At 47.8% G+C, this 22621-nt stretch overlaps 1 protein-coding gene across 4 annotated transcripts in view; it reads left to right on the top strand.

Moving 5' to 3' along the window:
- Window positions 1–22621, top strand: part of LOC139423857 (nuclear factor 1 A-type-like) — a 283093-nt gene that overhangs the window by 144095 nt on the left and 116377 nt on the right. The window lies entirely within an intron of this gene.

Below are 22621 nucleotides of genomic sequence, written 5' to 3'. Positions count from 1 at the left end.
TATGAAGCGAAACATTTTTTTCTTTCTGAGGCATATTTGGCAGCGTTTCAGGAAGTGTAATGTGAAGTGCTGCTGATAGAGGTGCTTTGTTGTGGTTCTGCAAGCCTTTTTATAGCATTTTATATTTTACCACTAATGTATGCATGAGTGTGAGGTCATGACCTTACACAGTCTGGAGGGTGAGGTTTCTCCATGCATAGTCACTGGTGTCTGTGTGTGTGTGTGTGTGTGTGTGTGTCTAGGTTTGGTTGTGTGTGTCTGTCTAGGTTTGTTTGTGAGTGTGCTTGTGTGTGTCTAGGTTTCGTTGTGTGTGTGTGTCTAGGTTTGGTTGTGTGTGTGCGTGCGTGTGTCTAGGTTTGGTTGTGTGTGTGCATGTGTCTAGGTTTGGTTGTGTGTGTGTGTGTCTAGGTTTGGTTGTGTGTGTCTAGGTTTGGTTGTGTCTGTGTGTGTGTATTTATTGGTTTGTTTTCATGTACAGTTGCCTGTGTGTGTGTGTGTGTGTGTGTGTGTGTGTGTGTGTGTGTGTGTGTGTGTGTGTGTGTGTGTGTGTGTGTGTGTGTGTGTGTGTGTGTGCAACCAGCAGTGCATGAGAAGGGAGGTGTGGTGCAGAGCAGACAGCTGTGAAGCGGGGCTTGGCGGATCCTCCTCCATATGTTCGGGGAGCGTTTCACACAGCCACAGAAGCCCACTGCAGGCCCCCACAACCCACAACCCAGTGCACAGTAGCAGAGAATCCACAACCCAGAGCACAGTAGCAGAGAATCCACAACCCAGAGCACAGTAGCAGAGAATTCACATCCCAGAGCACAGTAGCAGAGAATCCACAACCCAGTGCACAGTAGCAGAGAATTCACAACCCAGAGCACAGTAGCAGAGAATTCACAACCCAGAGCACAGTAGCAGAGAATTCACAACCCAGAGCACAGTAACAGAGAATTCACAACCCAGAGCACAGTAGCAGAGAATTCACAACCCAGAGCACAGTAGCAGATAATTCACATCCCAGAGCACAGTAGCAGAGAATTCACAACCCAGAGCACAGTAGCAGAGAATTCACAACCCAGAGCACAGTAACAGAGAATTCACAACCCAGAGCACAGTAGCAGAGAATTCACAACCCAGAGCACAGTAGCAGATAATTCACATCCCAGTGCACAGTAGCAGAGAATTCACATCCCAGAGCACAGTAGCAGAGAATCCACAACCCAGTCCTTCTCTGCTGGTTTCTACCACTCAATAAAAGATAGCAGTATATGGTGCTGCAGATTAGAAACACTGTTTATTATAGGACAGTAGGACACTATTTGCACATCAACCACTCCAGTATCCCTGCACATTGAAATGATGCTACTGGCACTGACCATGGTACTGCTACTGGCACTGACCATGGTACTGACACTGACCATGGTACTGGCACTGCCCATGTTACTGCCCATGGTACTGGCACTGCCCATGGTACTGGCACTGACCATGGTACTGGCACTAGCACTGCCCATGGTACTGGTACTGACCATGGTACTGGTACTGACCATGGTACTGACACTGACCATGGTACTGGCACTGCCCATGGTACTGGCACTGACCATGGTACTGACCATGGCACTGAAAATGGTACTGACCATGGTACTGACACTGACCATGGTACTGACACTGACCATGGTACTGGCACTGCCCATGGTACTGGCACTGACCATGGTACTGACGCTGACCATGATACTGACACTGACCATGGTACTGACACTGACCATGGTACTGACCATGGTACTGAAACTGACCATGGTACTGACCATTGGTACTGACCATGGTACTGACACTGACCATGGTACTGACACTGCCCATGGTACTGGCACTGACCATGGTACTGACGCTGACCATGGTACTGACCATGGTACTGGTACTGACCATGGTACTGACGCTGACCATGGTACTAGAACTGACCATGGTACTGACACTGACCATGGTACTGGAACTGACCATGGTACTGGACCTGACCATGGAACTGACCATGGTACTGACCATGGTACTGACCATGGTACTGACACTGACCATGGTACTGACACTGACCATGGTACTGGAACTGACCATGGTACTGGAACTGACCATGGTACTGACGCTGACCATGGTACTGACCATGGTACTGGAACTGACCATGCGTATAGTTTACAATCTCCTGTTTTCTTATTTAACGTGTTTCATACGTCTAGATTATTTCCTCTTAACAAGTAAGCATTTCACTGTACTGCCACACCTGCTGTATCCGACCAATAAACATTCATTTGATTTGTGAGGGTGTAGTTAGGGACTAGGGTGTGGCTTAGAGAGGGGCGTGGCGGTGGTGGTGTCTCCCTCTCCCATGCCCACTGTTGTGGCAGTGGGCACAGCGGGCATGGCTGGTCCACAACGACAGCTTGACACAGCTAGCAATCCCCCATGCCCGCCAGTCTGCGCATACCCATCTCAGGGAGGACCCAGGCTCGCCGTGCCCCCCAAATGCCAGCCAAAAAACAGAGCCCGCCACCCATTACCCCAGGAGCAAATCTCAATCATTGATTCAATCACAAGGACAGGGATTTCTTTTTTTTTCTCTGAAGGGCATATGTCTGGGTGTGAGAGGGAAGAGAGACGGACAGAGGCAGGGAGACTAGACGAAGAGAAAGAGAGAGAGAGAGAGAGAGAGAGAGAGAGAGCACCTTATAAAAAGAAGGGCCCGGGGAGCCATCTGGGTAGGGCGTTCTGCCAGTGTCTTTGCCAGTGTGCCCTGACCACCTGGCCGCAGCGCCAGCCAAGTATCCCAGCCAGGGCTCTGTATCTCTGTGTCTCTGTGGCTCTGTGTCTCTGTGTCTCTGTGTCGTCTCCAGACTACTGCTGCAAGCCTTCTTTCATGCAGGAAAAGCGACAGTGGCGGCAGCCTGTCTTTTCTCTCCTCTGCCAGTAGCTTTGTTTGAAGTGAGACTGTGTGCAGGGCCGGGGAGATGAGACGGTAAACAGTACCCCTTTCAACACCCCCCCACCCCCCCCCCCCCCCACCCCCTGTATACACACATCTTTCTTTGTACCGTTCTCCCTCTTTTCTTCTCTTTTCTTTCTTGTCCCCTGTTCATCTGTTGTTCTTCCTTGTCCCCTGTTCATCTGTTGTTCGTTCTTGTCCCCTGTTCATCTGTTGTTTGTTCTTGTCCCCTGTTCATCTGTTGTTCTTCCTTGTCCCCTGTTCATCTGTTGTTCTTCCTTGTCCCCTGTTCATCTGTTGTTTGTTCTTGTCCCCTGTTCATCTGTTGTTTGTTCTTGTCCCCTGTTCATCTGTTGTTTGTTCTTGTCCCCTGTTCATCTGTTGTTCTTCCTTGTCCCCTGTTCATCTGTTGTTCGTTCTTGTCCCCTGTTCATCTGTTGTTCTTCCTTGTCCCCTGTTCATCTGTTGTTTGTTCTTGTCCCCTGTTCATCTGTTGTTTGTTCTTGTCGCCTGTTCATCTGTTGTTTGTTCTTGTCCCCTGTTCATCTGTTGTTTGTTCTTGTCCCCTGTTCATCTGTTGTTCTTCCTTGTCCCCTGTTCATCTGTTGTTCTTCCTTGTCCCCTGTTCATCTGTTGTCTTTCTCGTCCAACCTGCTATCACCTGACTTTAGAAAGAGCTCTCCTGCCCCCGAATCCCCACCCCCACCCCCTCTTTGTCATCGCTGCCCAACCCTTGCCCACCCTCTGGCCCTGCCCCCACCTCCCCACGCCCCCGTGTGCCCCCCTCTCCTCCCAGCCTCAGGCCTGGGGCACTAGGCTGCCTGACAACCCTGGGAATGGGAATAACCCCGTGGCACTCGGGGGGCACAAACATCGCTGCTTGGGTTGTCTTTGTTGTGTGTGTTTGAATGTGAAGTTGTTTCCTGTTGTTTTATCCATTCAACATGTATTAAAAACTCAACACAGTTATATGGACTGCTTTATACAAATTCACACTCCAAAATGGGTATTTTCATATCCTTAATAGCAGAGAGAGAGAGACCAGGAAAGAGCATACAGACAAGCGGTCGGCAGGCATCTGTAACAGGTAGGGCCAGTGGAAATTGTTCAGGTACGCCCACTTGGAAGACTAATTGCATACTGCAATGTGTGTGCGTGTGTGTGCGTGTGTGTGTGTGCGCGTGTGTGCGCGTGTGTGCGTGCGTGTGCGTGCGTGTGTGTGTGTGTGCGCGTGTGTGCGTGTGTGTGTGCGTGTGTGCGTGCGTATGTGTGCGTGTGTGTGTGCGTGCGTGTGTGTGTACGTGTGTGCGCATGTGTGCGTGTGTGCGTGCGTGCGTGTGTGTGCGTGTGTGTGTGTGTGCGTGCGTGTGTGTGTGTGTGTACGTGTGTGACTTCCACTCTAGTGCTGTGAGTGCCTATACGCCCCAGTATTATCTGAGGCAGACATCCTGACTGAGTTCTGGGATAACTACAGTCTGAGAGAGGAGAGGAGAGCACTCCGTGCCCAATACCCTGTTGCTGACTGAATGACTGACTGACACGACAGAGAAGCAGAGTGAGAGAGTTGATGAAAATGAGAACAGAAGAGTGACTGACAAAAGGGAAGGTGAGAGAGAGAGAGGAAAGGGGAGATAGAGAATGGAAAGGGGGGAGAGAGAGAGGAAAGGGGGAGAGAGAGGGGAAAGGGGGGAGAGAGAGGAAAGGGGAGATAGAGAATGGAAAGGGGGGAGAGAGAGAGGAAAGGGGGAGAGAGAGAGGAAAGGGGGGAGAGAGAGTAAAGGGGAGATAGAGAATGGAAAGGGGGGAGAGAGAGAGGAAAGGGGGGAGAGAGAGAGGAAAGGGGGAGAGAGAATGGAAAGGGGGGAGAGAGAGAGGAAAGGGGAGAGAGAGTGAGGAAAGGGGAGATAGAGAATGGAAAGGGGGGAGAGAGAGAGGAAAGGGGAGATAGAGAATGGAAAGGGGGAGAGAGAGAGGAAAGGGGGAGAGAGAGAGGAAAGGGGAGAGAGAGAGAGGAAAGGGGAGAGAGAGAGAGGAAAGGGGAGATAGAGAAAGGAAAGGGGGGAGAGAGAGGAAAGGGGGGAGAGAGAGGAAAGTGGGGATAGAGAAAGGAAAGGGGGAGAGAGAGGAAAGGGGGGAGAGAGAGGAAAGGGGGGATAGAGAAAGGAAAGGGGGAGAGAGAGAGGAAAGTGGGGATAGAGAAAGGAAAGGGGGAGAGAGAGAGGAAAGGGGGGAGAGAGCGAGGAAAGGGGGAGAGAGAAAGGAAAGGGGGAGAGAGAGGGGAAAGGGGGGAGAGAGAAAGGAAAGGGGGAGAGAGAGAGGAAAGGGGGAGAGAGAGGAAAGAGAGAGATTATGTACCAATTGAAAATGAGTGCGAGAACAACAACAAGAAAAGAAGAGACTGAAACAGTGTGGGGTGCACAGTCAGCCCTGCAGGACAGAGTGTGATGAAGAGAAAGCAAGGCTAGTGGTGCGGTGCCCAGGAACCCCACAACCTGCTTTACTGCAGCTTCCCTCTCCATTTCCCTCCAGCAGGGATCGATATGCTGGTCGATGTGCCGGCCTGACATTGTCCACAGCTCAACAAGCGGCAGCCTATATTTATATATCCGCTGGTAGTTCATCTAAGGCCCACTCAGACATTTACAAATTCAGTTGTTTTGCGGTATGAACTGTGAGCACGAGGCGGTTTTCATCTTACTGACAGTGTCAACTTGATCACCACGTGGATGTGTTGCCATGACAGCCAACGTTTACTGCTGAATGCAGTCGGTCAAATTACAAATAAGAGTACAAATTGCTACAAAAAGAATAAGCTGCATGACAAACAAATTAATATCTTATGTCATACTCATATGAAATTTAACGTAAGCATATTTTTTAAATCGAAGCAATTCTATTTTCTATGGTAAAATTGCAAAATGTAAGCCATGTGGTTGAGAGAGATTTGTTGACTAGATGCAGTAGTCGCTCTGGCGTTGGGTGAGCAAAACCTTGTCATCAATGTGCTTGAGGTGTGTGTGTGTGTGTGGTCAGGGCAGCTCTCAAGACAGGTGCCCCTGGGGGTGGGGTGGGGGGGGCACAGGTGTAACCAAAGATAGGGCCCTCCATCATCCCCTTGCAGCTTTATTGATCGCCCTCCTCTCCTCCTCTCTTATCCAGCATGGGGCTCTCCTCCTCTCCTATCCTCTTCAGCACAGGGTTGTCCTCTCCTCCTCTCCTATTCTCTTCAGCACGGGGCTCTCCTCTCCTCCTCTCCTACTCTCTTCAGCACGGGGCTGTCCTCTCCTCCTCTCCTATTCTCTTCAGCATAGGGCTCTCCTTTCCTCCTCTCCTCTCTTATCCAGCACGGGGCTCTCCTCTCCTCCTCTCCTATTCTCTTCAGCACGGGGCTGTCCTCTCCTCCTCTCCTCTCTTATCCAGCACGGGGCTCTCCTCTCCTCCTCTCCTCTCCTCTTCAGCACGGGGCTCTCCTCCTCTCCTCCTCTCTTCAGCACGTGGCTCTCCTCTCCTCTCTTATGGGGCTCTCCTCTCCTCCTCTACTCTCTTATCCAGCACGGGGCTCTCCTCTCCTCCTCTCCTACTACACAGGAGGAGATTTCAAAACAGATGCTCCGCTCCCACACACCTGGCCTCCCACCTGAGAATTCTCCATCAACAACAACTATGAAGAAAAAACTACTATACAGCATGTCTGTTCTCTTGAATGGACGTGTATCTGGGTTACTTTGTAGGCCTATACATAGAAACTGCAGTAAATAGGCATGTATAGAGGGACTATAGCCTGCATTATATACAGGTCCCCAAGAACACAGTGGCCTCCATCATTCTTAAATGGAAGAAGTTTGGAACTTTGGCCGCCCGGCCAAACTTAGCAATCGGAGAGAAGGGTTTTGGTCAGGGAGGTAACCAAGAACTCGATGGTCACTATGGCAGAGCTCCAGAGTTCCTCTGTGGAGATGGGAGAACCTTCCGGAAGGACAACCATCTCTGCAGCGCTCTACCAATCAGGCCTTTATGGTAGAGTGGCCAGACGGAAGCCACTCCTCAGTAAAAGGCACATGACAGTCCAAAAGGCACCTAAAGACTCTCAGACCATGAGAAACAAGATTATCTGGTCTGATGAAACCAAGATTGAACTCTTTGACATGAATGCCAAGTGTCGCGTATGGAGGATACCTGGCACCGTCCCTACGGTGAAGCATGGTGGTGGCAGCATCATGCTGTGGGGATGTTTTTCAGCGGCAGGGACTGGGAGACTAGTCAGGATCGAGGGAAAGATGAACAGAGCAAAGTACAGAGAGATTCTTGATGAAAACCTGCTTCAGAGCACTCAGGACCTCAGACTGGGGCGATGGTTCACCTTCCAATAGGACAACCACCCTAAGCACACAGACAATACAATGCAGGAGTGGCTTTGTAACAAGTCTCTGAATGTCCTTGAGTGGACCAGCCAGAGCTCGGACTTGAACCCGGTCGAACATCTCTGGAGAGAACTGAAAATTGCTGTTCAGCAACACCCCCCATCCAAACTGACAGAGCTTGAGAGGATCTGCAGAGAAGAATGGGAGAAACTCCCTAAATACAGGTGTACCAAGCTTGTAGCCTCACACCCAAAAAGACTCGAACCTGTAATCGCTGCCAAAGGTGCTTCAACAAAGTACTGAGTAAGGGGTCTGATTACTTATGTAAATCTTTGTTTTTATTTTTAAGATGTTTGCAAAAATGTATAATAAACTGTTTTTGCTTTGTCATTATGGGGTATTGTATGTAGATTGATGAGGGAAAACAACTATTTCATCCATTTTAGAATAAGGCTGCAATGTAACAAAATGTAGAAAAATTCAAGGGGTCTGATTACTTTCTGAATGCATCGGAGCACTGGAATGAATTTCCTGTAAACAGGGGGTAACGTGATTGGACAAAGTAGTGGTAGGTTACCTAGAGTAGGTCTCACTGTGTGGTTGACTTGCATGGGCCTACCCAGACAGTACAGAGAGAGATGTTGAACCTTGGAACTGTATCAAGTAGCAGCGTGCCACTTAGTTACCACACTCACAAGCATGGTGTCTGTTCTTCTCTCTGTTACGTCTCTCCATCTTCCTCCCTCTGTCTCTTCTTATTGCCATTTTCCCTCTTCTCTTCCCCCTCCTCTCCTGGGGTAACTGTAGCCTCACAGGAAGCCCATTGTCTGGGCCAGAGGAGTCTTGTTCTCGGCCCGTTTTTCTACTTATCAATGGCTTGGGGGGGGGCTCCTCTCCTCTCCAGCTGTAAGTCGGCACTTTGTGTCTCTGTGGAGCTGATATCGACTCCCCTCGCTGGCATTCTTCAGGGGATCAGAGCCGGCATAGAGACTCTCCAGACAGAGTGAAGAGGGGAGAGAAGGGAGGGGGAATTGTGTGTGTGTGTGTGGGGGGGGGGGGGGAAGCATTATTTATTTTCCCAGACTAGAACCAGACAAGGCATGTTCACCATTATCACTAGTTGTTGATGTGGGGAGAAGACCCCTTTTTCCCAAATTCCAACACTTCCAACTGTCAAATCGAGACGTTAAAACAAGCTTTGAGGATTTGAGTTTGTTCCCCCTACTTTTGAGGCAGGGAGAAGAGGGGGTGAGGCAGGGAGAAGAGGGTGAGGCAGGGAGAAGAGGGTGAGGCAGGGAGAAGAGGGTGAGGCAGGGAGAAGAGGGTGAGGAAGGGAGAAGAGGGTGAGGCAGGGAGAAGAGAGTTAGGAAGGGAGAAGAGGGTGAGGCAGCAAAAAAAGGGAAGGAAGCAGCAAAAAAATGCAATAAATTAACCCGTCCGACTTCAGTAATGCCGTCCATTACGGTGCTATAATTATGGTAAGTAATGCAGAGCGGAATCAATACGGCATTCCAAACAATTTCAATCCGGCATATGTCATGCCGCTGCTGGTGGCGTCCTTCACGCCTTCATGCCGCTGCTGCAGTTGTCTGAGTGTCCAGACTGGCTATGGGGAATCATCCTCCCAGAGCATACATACAGGGAACAGCACTGGACACCATGGTGGGAGAGTATCTTCTACTGATCTGGGTCCACACACACACACACACACACACACACACACACACACACACACACCCTAGTTATGTGACATTTCGGTTACTGGCCCAATGCTCTTAGCCTCTAGGCTACCTGCCAGAAAAGCAGTAGAAAGTCATTCATGACTGTGTGCCTGGTTAGTCTACACACTAAAGCCATGGCTAAATGACTGTGTACCTGGTTAGTCTACACACTAGAGCCATGGCTAAATGACTGTGTACCTGGTTAGTCTACACACTAGAGCCATGGCTAAATGACTGTGTACCTGGTTAGTCTACACACTAGAGCCATGGCTAAATGACTGTGTACCTGGTTAGTCTACACACTAAAGCCATGGCTAAATGACTGTGTACCTGGTTAGTCTACACACTAAAGCCATGGCTAAATGACTGTGTACCTGGTTAGTCTACACACTAGAGCCATGGCTAAATGACTGTGTACCTGGTTAGTCTACACACTAGAGCCATGGCTAAATGACTGTGTACCTGGTTAGTCTACACACTAGAGCCATGGCTAAATGACTGTGTACCTGGTTAGTCTACACACTAGAGCCATGGCTAAATGACTGTGTACCTGGTTAGTCTACACACTAAAGTCATGGCTAAATGACTGTGTACCTGGTTAGTCTACACACTAGAGCAATGGCTAAATGACTGTGTACCGGGTTAGTCTACACACTAGAGCCATGGCTAAATGACTGTGTACATGGTTAGTCTACACACTAGAGCCATGGCTAAATGACTGTGTACCTGGTTAGTCTACACACTAGAGCCATGGCTAAATGACTGTGTACCTGGTTAGTCTACACACTAGAGCCATGGCTAAATGACTGTGTACCTGGTTAGACTACACACTAGAGCCATGGCTAAATGACTGTGTACCTGGTTAGTCTACACACTAGAGCCATGGCTAAATGACTGTGTACCTGGTTAGTCTACACACTAGAGCCATGGCTAAATGACTGTGTACCTGGTTAGTCTACACACTAGAGCCATGGCTAAATGACTGTGTACCTGGTTAGTCTACACACTAGAGCCATGGCTAAATGACTGTGTACCTGGTTAGTCTACACACTAGAGCCATGGCTAAATGACTGTGTACCTGGTTAGTCTACACACTAGAGCCATGGCTAAATGACTGTGTACCTGGTTAGTCTACACACTAGAGCCATGGCTAAATGACTGTGTACCTGGTTAGACTACACACTAGAGCCATGGCTAAATGACTGTGTACCTGGTTAGTCTACACACTAGAGCCATGGCTAAATGACTGTGTACCTGGTTAGTCTACACACTAGAGCCATGGCTAAATGTGTCACACACAGCAAGACGGATGACTCAGACATCCTGTAAAAGTGGTGTTGATAGCCTCGATTTGTATGTTGCTGAACGCTGCATTAGGTGCTGTGGCATAAAGTAATTGCTTGTTTGAGTAATTTGAGCGTTGTAGGCATGTTGGGGAACAAAACATGAAGTATGTACAAGACTCTGAGCCATTTAACCTAATATGGGCCTTTCAATCAAGACTTATGCTCAAGTGACAACATGAACACTGTCAGTATTTGATGTTCATTTTTAACTACTGGATAGCTAGTGCACTGTGTACCTATGACAACACAACACAAGCTGCTGTTTCTATATTTGTGGCTTTATCTAAATAGCCTGTTGTTAAAGGGGCTTACATGTGTTGCCGTACTATGGTCAAATTGATATGTTGTAGAGAGGTGAGTATATCTTGTTGCACAGTAAAATAGTAAATGTATCGATTGCCAGGTTTGTTTTGGGGAGGGGGAGTTCTGCAAAATAGGAGTCTGGGATTCCTCTTTGTTCCAAATGAAAACAAACGGTTGTTTTTCTGTCTCTTTCATTCTGGTCGGGGGGAATGCGCAATAGTCTTTTGTGAAAACCCGGTATTCGTTAGCATAAGTGGTCATTCTGACTGCATCTTTTATTCTGAGAATGACAGCTACTCAAAGGAGTAAAACGAGCATTTTCAAAATGGTTGCCAAAGCTTTTAAGATGGCTGCCAGGGCATTAGGTGTTAAAGGGGTTAAGGGTATATCAATGCTAAACGTTAGTGCTAATACCACGACATGTCAGCCATTGTTGTCACTGGAGATTCTGTCCTGGGTTCTGCTGTGTTCTGTGTTTGTGCCTTTCCCTTTTTTCCTAGCGCTTGCTCTCTTTTTTCCATCTGAATGTTGTTGAACTTGGCAGCAAGCTTCTTGTCAGCGACTGCTTCTGTGTCATCCAACAATGGAGGCAGCTAACGTGATTCTCTCAGCATAGCTGTGCCTGGCAGGATGGTTTAACAGCTACGTTGACGAGAAGAGAGTGAGAGAGAGAGACAGAGAGAGAGGAAAGGAGGAGAATGAAGACAAATATGAGAGAGAGAGAGAGAGACTGACTGACTGACTTGCTTTAAAATGGCTGCTTGGCAAGCGATGGCACTCATTCAAAGCCAATCCTTTTCATCTTCTTCGTCAAGGATTTTATTTGTAATTAATGGAACAAATACTTTGTTTCTCAGTCGATACAACACTGTGTGCAACGTCTTGGCGACAGTTTTTGTCTGTTGGAGAACGGATGACAGCACGGTATTCACGACGTTCTAAGAGGAAAGGACTGCCATAAAATGGAGGCAGTCAGATGTTCACAAAATGGAAGCGGTATTTCGCTATGATGCATAAAAAAGACAATGAAAAAGAAAACTGTTTGTTTTGTCTACCTGGCTCTAAAAAATGCATTATTGCCAGTCGTCAAATAGTTGTATATTTTATGGCAAAAACAATGATCGAGGCATTAGACTGGCATTTTCGCTTTTGATTTACAGATGTCGATTTGGATACGAATACAGGGGCTGTAAGGGTTGAAATGCCAACCCAGCGCCTTGGTTGGCATCAGTCCTGATCCTTAAGCGCTGGCGTGTATACTCTCCAGCATTGAGCCTCTTTGTAGGGGCTGTTTTCTTTAACAGACATCCTCGGCTTTTCTCTCCAATTCCTCTATCTTAGAGAGGCTGCTGGCAAGTGTAAATTACTTCCCGATTCTCCTGCTAAATAGTGCAATATTGTCAATATTTGACAAAAGGTATATTTTGTACCTGGCCGTGTGAAATGCAGTGTAGTGTGTTGTAGGTTTATTTGGTATTCCAGTATTTGCATTTTATATATATAAATATATATTTATATATACACTCACACATTTTCTAAGAAGGGTGTATACATGTGTATTTGGCATGGAGAAACCTCACCCTCCAGACTGTGTAAGGTCTCACACTCATGTATACATTAGTGGTAAAATATAAAATGCTATAAAAAGGCTTGCAGAACCACAACAAAGCACCTCTATCAGCAGCACTTCACATTACACTTCCTGAAACGCTGCCAAATATGCCTCAGAAATATGTAAACACCTTGTTTATTTTATCCATTTTAGAATAAGATTGTAAAGTAACAATGTGGAAAAAGTCAAGGGGTCTGAATACTTTTTGAATGTACTGTATGTGTGTTGAAATGCAAAGAGTTTGTGAGTCAAGGTAGTTTATGTAAATATTGGTAAATTATGATTACTCTGAAATGAAAGACATGCAGAACAAAATGATTTGTGGGTCAATATTGACTGAATAAGAAATATGTTTTACAGTACACACATTTCATAATGAAGTTAAGTCATTTATATGTGGCACCATAGGCTACTTACATTTAAAATAAACAATTTAAAATTAAAATAATCCTTCTCCGTCAGTCTAACTGATAGTGTGTGTGTGTGTGTGTGTGTGTGTGTGTGTGTGTGTGTGTGTGTGTGTGTGTGTGTGTGTGTGTGTGTGTCAGTCAGGAGGGGCCCAGTGGTTTTGGGTGGGTAACCCTGGCTCTTGAAGGCCCGGCTTGAGTGGTTGGGCGGGTGGCGATGGGGCTTTCCATTCCTTCCTCGCTGCGGGCCGTATGTGAAAACCTCACTGTATGCTGGGACGGAAGCCTAGTGGGCTGAGGAGAGAGAGAGAGAAAAGGGTCTGGGTTTGCCGTGGAGCGGTACAGAGCTCCACTCGCCCTGTGTTCTCCAGCCTGTACACCATCCTTACTCCCATAGTCTTCTCTAACCAGGGACTGTCTCTGTCGAAACAGAGAGAAGGGAGGTAGAGGAGGAGGCTGAGAGCCAAACAGAGAGAAGAGAGGTGGAGGAGAAGGCTGAGAGCCAAACAGAGAGAGGAGAGGTGGAGGAGGAGGCTCAGAGTGAAACAGAGAGAGGGGAGGTGGAGGAGGAGGCTGAGAGCCAAACATAGAGAGGGGAGGTAAAGGAGGAGGCTGAGAGCCAAACAGAGAGAGGAGAGGTAGAGGAGGCTGAGAGCCAAACAGAGAGAGGGGAGGTGGAGGAGGAGGCTGAGAGCCAAACAGAGAGAGGAGAGGTAGAGGAGGAGGCTGAGAGCGAAACAGAGAGAGGGGAGGTAAAGGAGGAGGCTGAAAGCCAAACAGAGAGAGGAGAGGTAGAGGAGGAGGCTGAGAGCAAAACAGAGAGAGGAGAGGTGGAGGAGGAGGCTGAGAGCGAAACAGAGAGAGGAGAGGTGGAGGAGGAGGCTGAGAGCGAAACAGAGAGAGGAGAGGTGGAGGAGGAGGCTGAGAGCGAAACAGAGAGAGGAGAGGTGGAGGAGGAGGCTGAGAGCCAGAGAGAGTGGAGGTGGAGGAGGAGGCTGAGAGCCAGAGAGAGTGGGGGTGGAGGAGGAGGCTGAGAGCGAAACAGAGAGAGGGGAGGAGGAGGAGGCTGAGAGCGAAACAGAGAGAGGGGAGGAGGAGGCTGAGAGCGAAAGTTGGCTGCCAACAGCAAATCACGTCTTTTTGGGGGAGATTCATTGTCGCACTGCCAAGAGCATCGAGACTTCTATTTTCACTCAATCAGAGAGTGGAAGAGTGGCGAGAGATCAGAGAAGATAAGCAAGCCGAGGCTTCCCTTTATGCAGATTTCAGAAATTCGGAGCGAGAGGCGAGAGTGAAAAAGGGACTCGGAGCGCGAGAGAGAGAGATCCACTACTATCGCATGTTCCCCATGCTTGTAAAATGGCGGAGGGGGAACGGAGACAGGTGTGACGACGCCATTGACAGGCACTGACCACACACACACACCCTGTACCTTAGTATTGTAGCTGGAGCCTGTCAGCTGGGCTCTGGGACGACAGTGAATTCAGACAAACTCTCTTGGCATTCTTCCCCTGTGTCACCGAGGGCCGACCATCCCCATAATTCTCTATGGTCTTCTCTAGTTAAGGTGTATTTCAACTCTCAGGAAGAGTTGCTTCCCAAAGCTCTTCTCTATGTAACGTTATACTTTTGACCAGAGGCTTATGGGTCCCAATTATGTTTATTATGTCCATGGCTGTCATCTACACTGAACAAAAATGTGTTTTATGTTTGATGAGCTGAAATAAAAGATCCCAGAAATGTTCCAGACGCACATAGAGCTTATTTTTCTCTCATTTTGTGCATAAATTAGTTTACATCCCTGTTAGTGAGAATTTCTATTTTGCCAAGATAATCATCCACCTGACAGGTGTGGCATATCAATAAGCTGATTAAATAGTATGATCATTACACAGGTGCACCTTGTGCTGGGGACAATAAAAGGCCACTCTAAAATGTGTAGTTTTGTCACACAACACAATGCCACAGATGTCTCAATTTTGAGGGAGCGTACAATTGGTATGCAGACTACAGGAATGTCCATCAGAGCTGTTGCCAGATAATTTAATGTTAATTTCTCTACCATAAGCCGCCTACAACGTCATTTTAGAGAATTTGGCAGTACATCCAACCGGCCTCACAACCGCAGACCATATGTAACCACTCCAGCCCAGGACAGCCACATCCGGCTTCTTCACCTGCGGGATCGTCTGAGACCAGCCAACTGTTCCAGCTGATGGAACTGTGGGTTTGCACAATCAAAGAATTTCTGCACAAACTGTCAGAAACCGTCTCAGGGAAGCTCATCTGCGTGCTCATCGTCCTCACCAGGGTCTTGACCTGACTGCTGTTTGGCGTCATAGCCGACTTCAGTGGGCAAATGCTCACCTTTGATGGCCACTGGCATGCTGGAGAAGTGGGCTCTTCCTGGATGAATCCGGTTTCAACTGTACCTGGCAGATGACAGACAGTATGTATGGTGTTGTGTGGGCAGGCAGTTTGCTGACGTCAACGTTGTGAACAGAGTGCCCCATGGTGGCGGTGGGGTTATGCTATGGGGCAGGCATAAGCTACGGACAACGAACACAATTGCATTTTATTTATTGCAATTTGAATGTACAGAGAGACTGTGACGAAATCCTGATGCCCATTGTTGTGCCATTCATAAGCCACCATCACCTCATGTCACGAGGATCTGTACACAACTCCTGGAAACGAAACATCCATAACCTGCATACTCACCAGACATGTCACCCTTTGAGACTGTTTGGGATGCTCTGGATAGATGTGTACGACAGCGTGTTCCAGTTCCCAGCAACTTTACACAGGAGAGGGACAACATTCCACAGGTCACAATCGACAGCCTGATCAACTCTATGTGAAGATGTGTCTCACTGCATGAGGCAAATGGTCACACCAGATACTGACTGCTTTTCTGATACAAGGCCCTACCTTTATTTTAAGGTATCTGTGACCAACAGATGCATATCTGTATTCCCAGTCATGTGAAATCCATAGATTAGGGCCTAATGAATTTATTTCCATTGACTGATGTCCTTATAAGAACTGTAACTCAGTAAAAAAAAAATCTAAATTGTTGCACGTTGCATGAATATTTTTTGTTAGAAACCGGGCTGATGCTTTTACAGGACTGTTCCTATCCTGACCTCCACGTTGTTAGTTGTTGCCATGGTGAGATGTAGAGTCAGACATCAGTGTTTTGGAGGGAGGAGGTGCTGCAGAATGCTTTTTCCATCACTGTGCTCACCGGATAACTTGTGAAGGGGGGAGGGGGGGAACAGAACACTCAGTTTTACAAGTATGTTGTGTTTGTATCTGATTTAAATCTCTCCCTCTTTCTCCAACTAATATATTAACGCTGAGGAAAAAATATTTATCCAATGCAGGAGTCGTTATTATCCTTGTGTTGTAATTTTCTTTCCCTCTCACCCACCAGTCCTTGCATGTAAAACACACACACACACACACGTATACACAGACACATAGCCACACACACATACTTGGCTCACATGCACAGTTGACCCTCCCTGGATCTTTCTATTTCTGCCCATTAGGGCTACAGGAGGTCACGGAGCACATTACATCCCTGACAGCCTCCACTTCTCTCTCACAGCCAAACTATTTAGAGACAGAGAGAGAGGGAGACAGAGAAAGAGAGACACACAGACAGAGGGGGAGACAGAGAGAGGGAGAGAGACACAGACAGAGAGAGAGGGATAGACTTAAAGAGAGGGTGAGAGGGAGACAGAGAGAGAGACACAGACAGAGAGAGAGGGAGAGAGGGATAGACAAAGAGAGGGAGACATAGAGAGAGAGGGAGTGGGAGAGAGAGGGGGAGACAGAGAGAGGGAGAGAGACACACAGACAGAGAGAGAGAGGTGGAGAGGGATAGACAGAGAGGGAGAGTGGGAGACAGAGAGAGAGACACAAACAGAGAGAGAGGTGGAGAGGGATAGACATAAAGAGAGGGAGAGAGGGAGACAGAGAGAGAGACACAAACAGAGAGAGAGGTGGACAGGGATAGACAAAGAGAGGGAGAGAGGGAGACAGAGAGAGAGGTGGAGCGGGATAGACAAAGAGAGGGAGAGAGGGAGACAGAGAGAGAGACACAAACAGAGAGAGAGGTGGAGAGGGATAGACAAAGAGAGGGAGAGAGTGAGACAGAGAGAGAGACACAGACAGTGAGAGAGGGATAGACAAAGAGAGGGAGAGAGGGAGACAGAGAGAGAGACAGAGAGAGAGGGAGAGAGGGATAGACAAAGAGAGGGAGACAGAGATGGAGGGAGGGGGAGAGAGAGGGGGAGAGAGGGAGAGCAAGACACAGAGAGAGAGAGAGGTGGATAGGGATAGACAAAGAGAGGGAGACAGAGGGAGGGGGGAGAGAGGGGCGGCAGGGTAGCCTAGTGGTTAGAGCGTTGGACTAGTAACCGGAAGGTTGCGAGTTCAAACCCCCGAGCTGACAAGGTACAAATCTGTCGTTCTGCCCCTGAACAGGCAGTTAACCCACTGTTCCCAGGCCGTCATTGAAAATAAGAATTTGTTCTTAACTGACTTGCCTGGCTAAATAAAGGTAAAAAAAAGAGAGAGGGGGAGAGAGACACAGACAGACAGAGAGAGAGAGGTGGAGAGGGATAGACATAAATAGATGGAGAGAGGGAGACAGAGAGGGGGAGAGAGGGAGACAGAGAGTGAGAGATAGACACAGACAGAGAAAGAGAGGGAGACAGAGAGTAACTGGAAAGCTGCCCAGGGCTGTATGTTTCACAATACCCCAAGGGAATGCTGGGATTGGGCTGTATTTTTTTGCCTTGCTGGGAAAAGGCCAAGAACTAATTTCTCCTCCTCAGCCTCCCCTCATTCCCTTATTTTTCCACCCTCTTCCTAGAAATAGCGGAAATGTTCTGGGGGGGGGGGGGGGGGGGGGGGGGGTGGTGAGTCAACAAGTGGTCTAACTCGCAGTATTGTTCTCTTCTTCCCTCAGTGAGCCCCTCCCTGCCTTTGTTTAGCCAGGAGGGAAGACACTGAAGCACCCATGTGGAGGAGAGTTAGAGATTGAGGTGTAGATGTAGGTAGAGATTGAGGTATAGATGTAGGTTGAGATTGAGGTATAGATGTAGGTAGAGATTGAGGTGTAGCTGTAGGTAGAGATTGAGGTGTAGATGTAGGTAGAGATTGAGGTATAGATGTAGGTAGAGATTGAGGTATAGATGTAGGTAGAGATTGGGGTATAGATGTAGGTAGAGATTGAGGTTGAGATTGAGGTGTAGATGTAGGTAGAGATTGAGGTATAGATGTAGGTAGAGATTGAGGTATAGATGTAGGTAGAGATTGAGGTATAGATGTAGGTAGAGATTGAAACAGTTCTAGATTCTAGATGAATGGAGAGCTCTGGAGGTGCATGCTGGGAAGAAGAGCTGGTGACAGACAAGAGAAGAGACATCCCAAACACAGTTAATGACCTGAACCTACAGACATTTTCTTTCACCTACCGAAATGTAATAGACAAATAAAGTAGACAGGGAATGTCCATGGCTGTCATCTATACTGAACTAAAATATAAACACAACATGCAACAATTTCTAACATTTTATTGAGTAACAGTTCATATAAGGAAATCAGTCAATTGAAATAAATCTAATCTAATCTATGCATTTCACATGAATGGGAATACAGATATGTATCTGTTGGTCACAGATACCTTAAAATAAAGGTAGGGGTACAGATCAGAAAACCAGTCTGTATCTCAGAGCATCCAGAGCATCCCAAACATGCTCAATTGGTGACATGTCTGGTGAGTACGCAGGCCATGGAAGAACTGGGCCAACTTTCAGCTTTCAGAGATTGTGTACAGATCCTTATGACATGAGGCTGTGCATTATCATGCTGAAACATGAGGTGATGGTGACGGATGAATGGTGCGACAATGGGCCTCAGGATCTCATCATGGTATCTCTGTGCATTCAAATTGCCATTGATCAAATGCAATTGTCTTCGTTGCTGTAGCTTATGCCTGCCCATACCATAACCCCACCGCCACCATGGGGCACTCTGTTCACAACGTTCATATCAGTAAACCACTCGCCCACACAACGCCATACACGTGGTCTGTGGTTATGAGGCCGGTTGGACGTACTGCCAAATTCTCTAAAATGACGTTGGAGGTGGCTTAAGGTAGAGAAATTAACATAAAATGATCTGGCAACAGCTCTGGTGGACATTCCTGCTGTCAGCATGCCAATTGCACGCTCCCTCAAAACTTGAGACATCTGTGGCATTGTGTTGTGTAACAAAACTGCACATTTTAGAGTGGCCTTTTATTGTGCCCAACACAAGGTGCACCTGTGTAAAGATAATGCTATTTAAATCAACTTCTAGACATGCCACACCTGTCAGGCGGATGGATTATCTTGGCAAAAGAGAAATGCTCACTAACATGGATGTAAACAATTTTGTGAACAAAACTTGAAAGAAAGAAGGTTTTGTGTGAATGGAAAATTTCTGAGATCTTTTATTTCAGCTCATGAAACATGGGACCAACACTTTACATGTTGTGTTTATATTTATGTTCAGTGTATGTCCAAACCTAACTCTAACACCAGCAACCCCCGACCCCCATGGCAGTGTTGCATGCAGTGTGGAATGTGTGTGGAATTTGTATGCACTTGGACACGTGTGTGTGTGTGTGTGTGTGTGCGCCCTCACCCAACAGTGTGTCTCTTGCCGGCGTAAACGTTCTAACATTGCCTGAGTGCCACTCAATTACCTGGGTCTCCCGGATGAGGATGAGGCTGTCATGTCTGCTTGTAGAGAGCGCTGCTGTACAGCATCTCATTACAGGCCTCCCTTATCCAGCCGCACAGATAATCATATCTCACTCTCAAGCCTGTGTGTGTTATTGAGTGTGTGAAGGGGCTGGTGAAATCCCTTCTTGCTGTGTGTGTGTGTGCTGGCATATGAGCTTGTACGCACACACGCACACACACACACACACACACACACACACACACACACACACACACACACACACACACACACACGCACACACACACACACACACACACACACACACGTAAACAGCCCACACATAGAGCGTTAGGCTCTATAGATGAGAAGCAGAGGGGCTCTATGTAAACACTGGGCTTATTAAATATGGAGTGCCTGGAGGCAGGTCAAGGTTAGCCAAACACTGGACACAGGGAACGCAGGCCGAAACAAATGCACCCCTATGTACTTTCTCCTAGTCCTACAGGCAGGCAGGCTAGATACAGTGCCTTGCGAAAGTATTCGGCCCCCTTGAACTTTGCGACCTTTTGCCACATTTCAGGCTTCAAACATAAAGATTAAAAAATATTTTTTTGTGAAGAATCAACAACAAGTGGGACACAATCATGAAGTGGAACGACATTTATTGGATATTTCAAACTTTTTTAACAAATCAAAAACTGAAAAATGCTAAATTATTCAGCCCCCTTAAGTTAATACTTTATATTTATAATGTCACAGATCTTCATTGTAAAGGGTTTAAACACTGTTTCCCATGCTTGAACATGAGCATGCACCTGTGGAACGGTCGCTAAGACATTAACAGCTTACAGACGGTAGGCAATTAAGGTCAAAGCTATGAAAACTTAGGACACTAAAGAGGCCTTTCTACTGACTCTGAAAAACACCAAAGAAAGATGACCAGGGTCCCTGCTCATCTGTGTGAATGTGCCTTAGGCATGCTGCAAGGAGGCATGAGGACTGCAGATGTGGACAGGGCAATAAATTGCAATGTCCATACTGTGAGACGCCTAAGACAGTGCTACAGGGAGACAGGACGGACAGCTGACCGTCCTCGCAGTGGCAGACCACGTGTAACAACACCTGCACAGGATCGGTACATCTGAACATCACACCTGCGGGACAGGCACAGGATGGCAACAACAACTACCCGAGTTACACTAGGAACGCACAATCCCTCCATCAGTGCTCAGACTGAGAGAGGCTGGACTGAGGGCTTGTAGGCCTGTTGTAAAGGCAGGTCCTCACCAGACATCACCGGCAGCAACGTTGCCTATGGGCACAAACCCACCATCGCTGGACCAGACAAGACTGACCAGACAAGACGAGTCGTGGTTTGTCTCACCAGGGGTGATGGTCGGATTCGCGTTTATCGTCGAAGGAATGAGCGTTACAACGAGGCCAGTACTCTGGAGTGGGATCGATTTGGAGGTGGAGAGTCCGTCATGGTCTGGGGCTGTGTGTCACAGCATCATCTGACTGAGCTTGTTGTAATCCTCCTCCCTCATGTGGTACCCTTCCTGCAGGCTCATCCTGACATGACCCTCCAGCATGACAATGCCACCAGCCATACTGCTCCTTCTGTGCGTGATTTCCTGCAAGACAGGAATGTCAGTGTTCTGCCATGGCCAGCAAAGATCCCGGATCTCAATCCCATTGAGCACGTCTGGGAAATGTTGGATCGGAGGGTGAGGGCTAGGGCCATTCCCCCCAGAAATGTCCGGGAACTTGCAGGTGCTTTGGTGGAAAAGTGGGGTAACATCTCACACCAAGAACTGGCAAATCTGGTGAAGTCCATGAGGAGGAGATGCACTGCAGTACTTAATGCAGCTGGTGGCCACACCAGATACTAACTGTTACTTTTGAGTTTGACCCCCCCTTTGTTCAGGGACACATTATTCCATGTCTGTGGAACTTGTTCAGTTTATGTCTCAGTTGTAGAATCTTGTTATGTTCATACACATATTTACACGTTACGTTTGCTGAAAATAAATGCAGTTGACAGTGAGAGGATGTTTCTTTTTTTGCTGAGTTTAGTTGGTAGAAGTCAAAAGCCACATCAAGTGTCCCGGGTGGGATTGTTCTTGAGTGACTCTCAGGTACCATTTCATTCATAGGATGGGAGGGTGTTGGGGGGGGGGGGGGGGGGGGCAATAAGCGGATTGGGGCATAGTGGTGGGGGTAGAGGTTTACAGGAATAACCCCGAAAATTCGGAGGTTTGGCGAATCCACCACAATCGTTTAACAAAGCCCAGGCTCGACCCTCGGCTTGACGAAAAGCTTGTGAGGAAGACGAGAGGAGACGATACTTGTGTAAACAATAAGCCAATCCCTGTGGCTTCACCTTCCATTGATGGCAGACAGAAAGGGCTGTTTGTATTTCTGAATTAAGTTTCTGCCTCCTCTTTTATTGGTCTGTGTGTTCCTGGGCTCAGTGTGTAAAAGGGCCTTTAGAAAGCAGGGTTTTAACACACAATTGGATTACAGCTTCGAGCACTTGGTGGGAAAGCGGGCGGGTGGGCGAGAGAGAGACCGGCGGAAAGGGAGAGAGGGGGACTGGGTAGAGGTACAGAGGTTTGGCGGATGCATAATGACGCTGGGCGGGAGGAGCGGGCCAGGCACTGTTCCCCTCTCAGCAAGTGCTCAGAGAGAGGGAGGCAAAGAAAGAAAGAAAGAAAGAAGAGAAATTGGGAGAGGGATAGAAAGAGAGAGACTGGATAGAAAGAGAGAGAATGGATAGAAAGAGAGCGGGAGACTGAAGAGCGAAAGAGAGAGAGATAACTATGGAAAGGAGAGGGTACACAGAGACTGAAGGAATGAAGGAAGTAAGAGCTGGAACTGGAGATAAGGAAATAAACTAATCTTGAAAAAGGTGGGGGGGGCAGATACAGAGAAAGACTGAAGAAAGTAAGTGCAGCAAAGAAGGAGAGGAGAGGAGAGGGGAGGAGAGGAGAGGAGAGGAGAGGAGAGGAGAGGAGAGGAGAGGAGAGGAGAGGAGAGGAGAGGAGAGGAGAGGAGAGGAGAGGAGAGGAGAGGAGAGGGAGGCAGGCCACCACAGACACAGGGATGACCTGAGAGAGTGTGTGTTTAATAGTGTTTAAGATTGGCCCGTTTAAGAGACGAGGGCCTGCTCATAAAAGT

This window comes from Oncorhynchus clarkii, chromosome 1, assembly GCF_045791955.1.
Source record: "Oncorhynchus clarkii lewisi isolate Uvic-CL-2024 chromosome 1, UVic_Ocla_1.0, whole genome shotgun sequence".
NCBI classification, from domain to species: Eukaryota; Metazoa; Chordata; class Actinopteri; order Salmoniformes; family Salmonidae; genus Oncorhynchus; species Oncorhynchus clarkii.
Note: the sequence above shows the minus strand (reverse complement) of the source record. Positions and strands in the feature narration are given on the sequence as shown.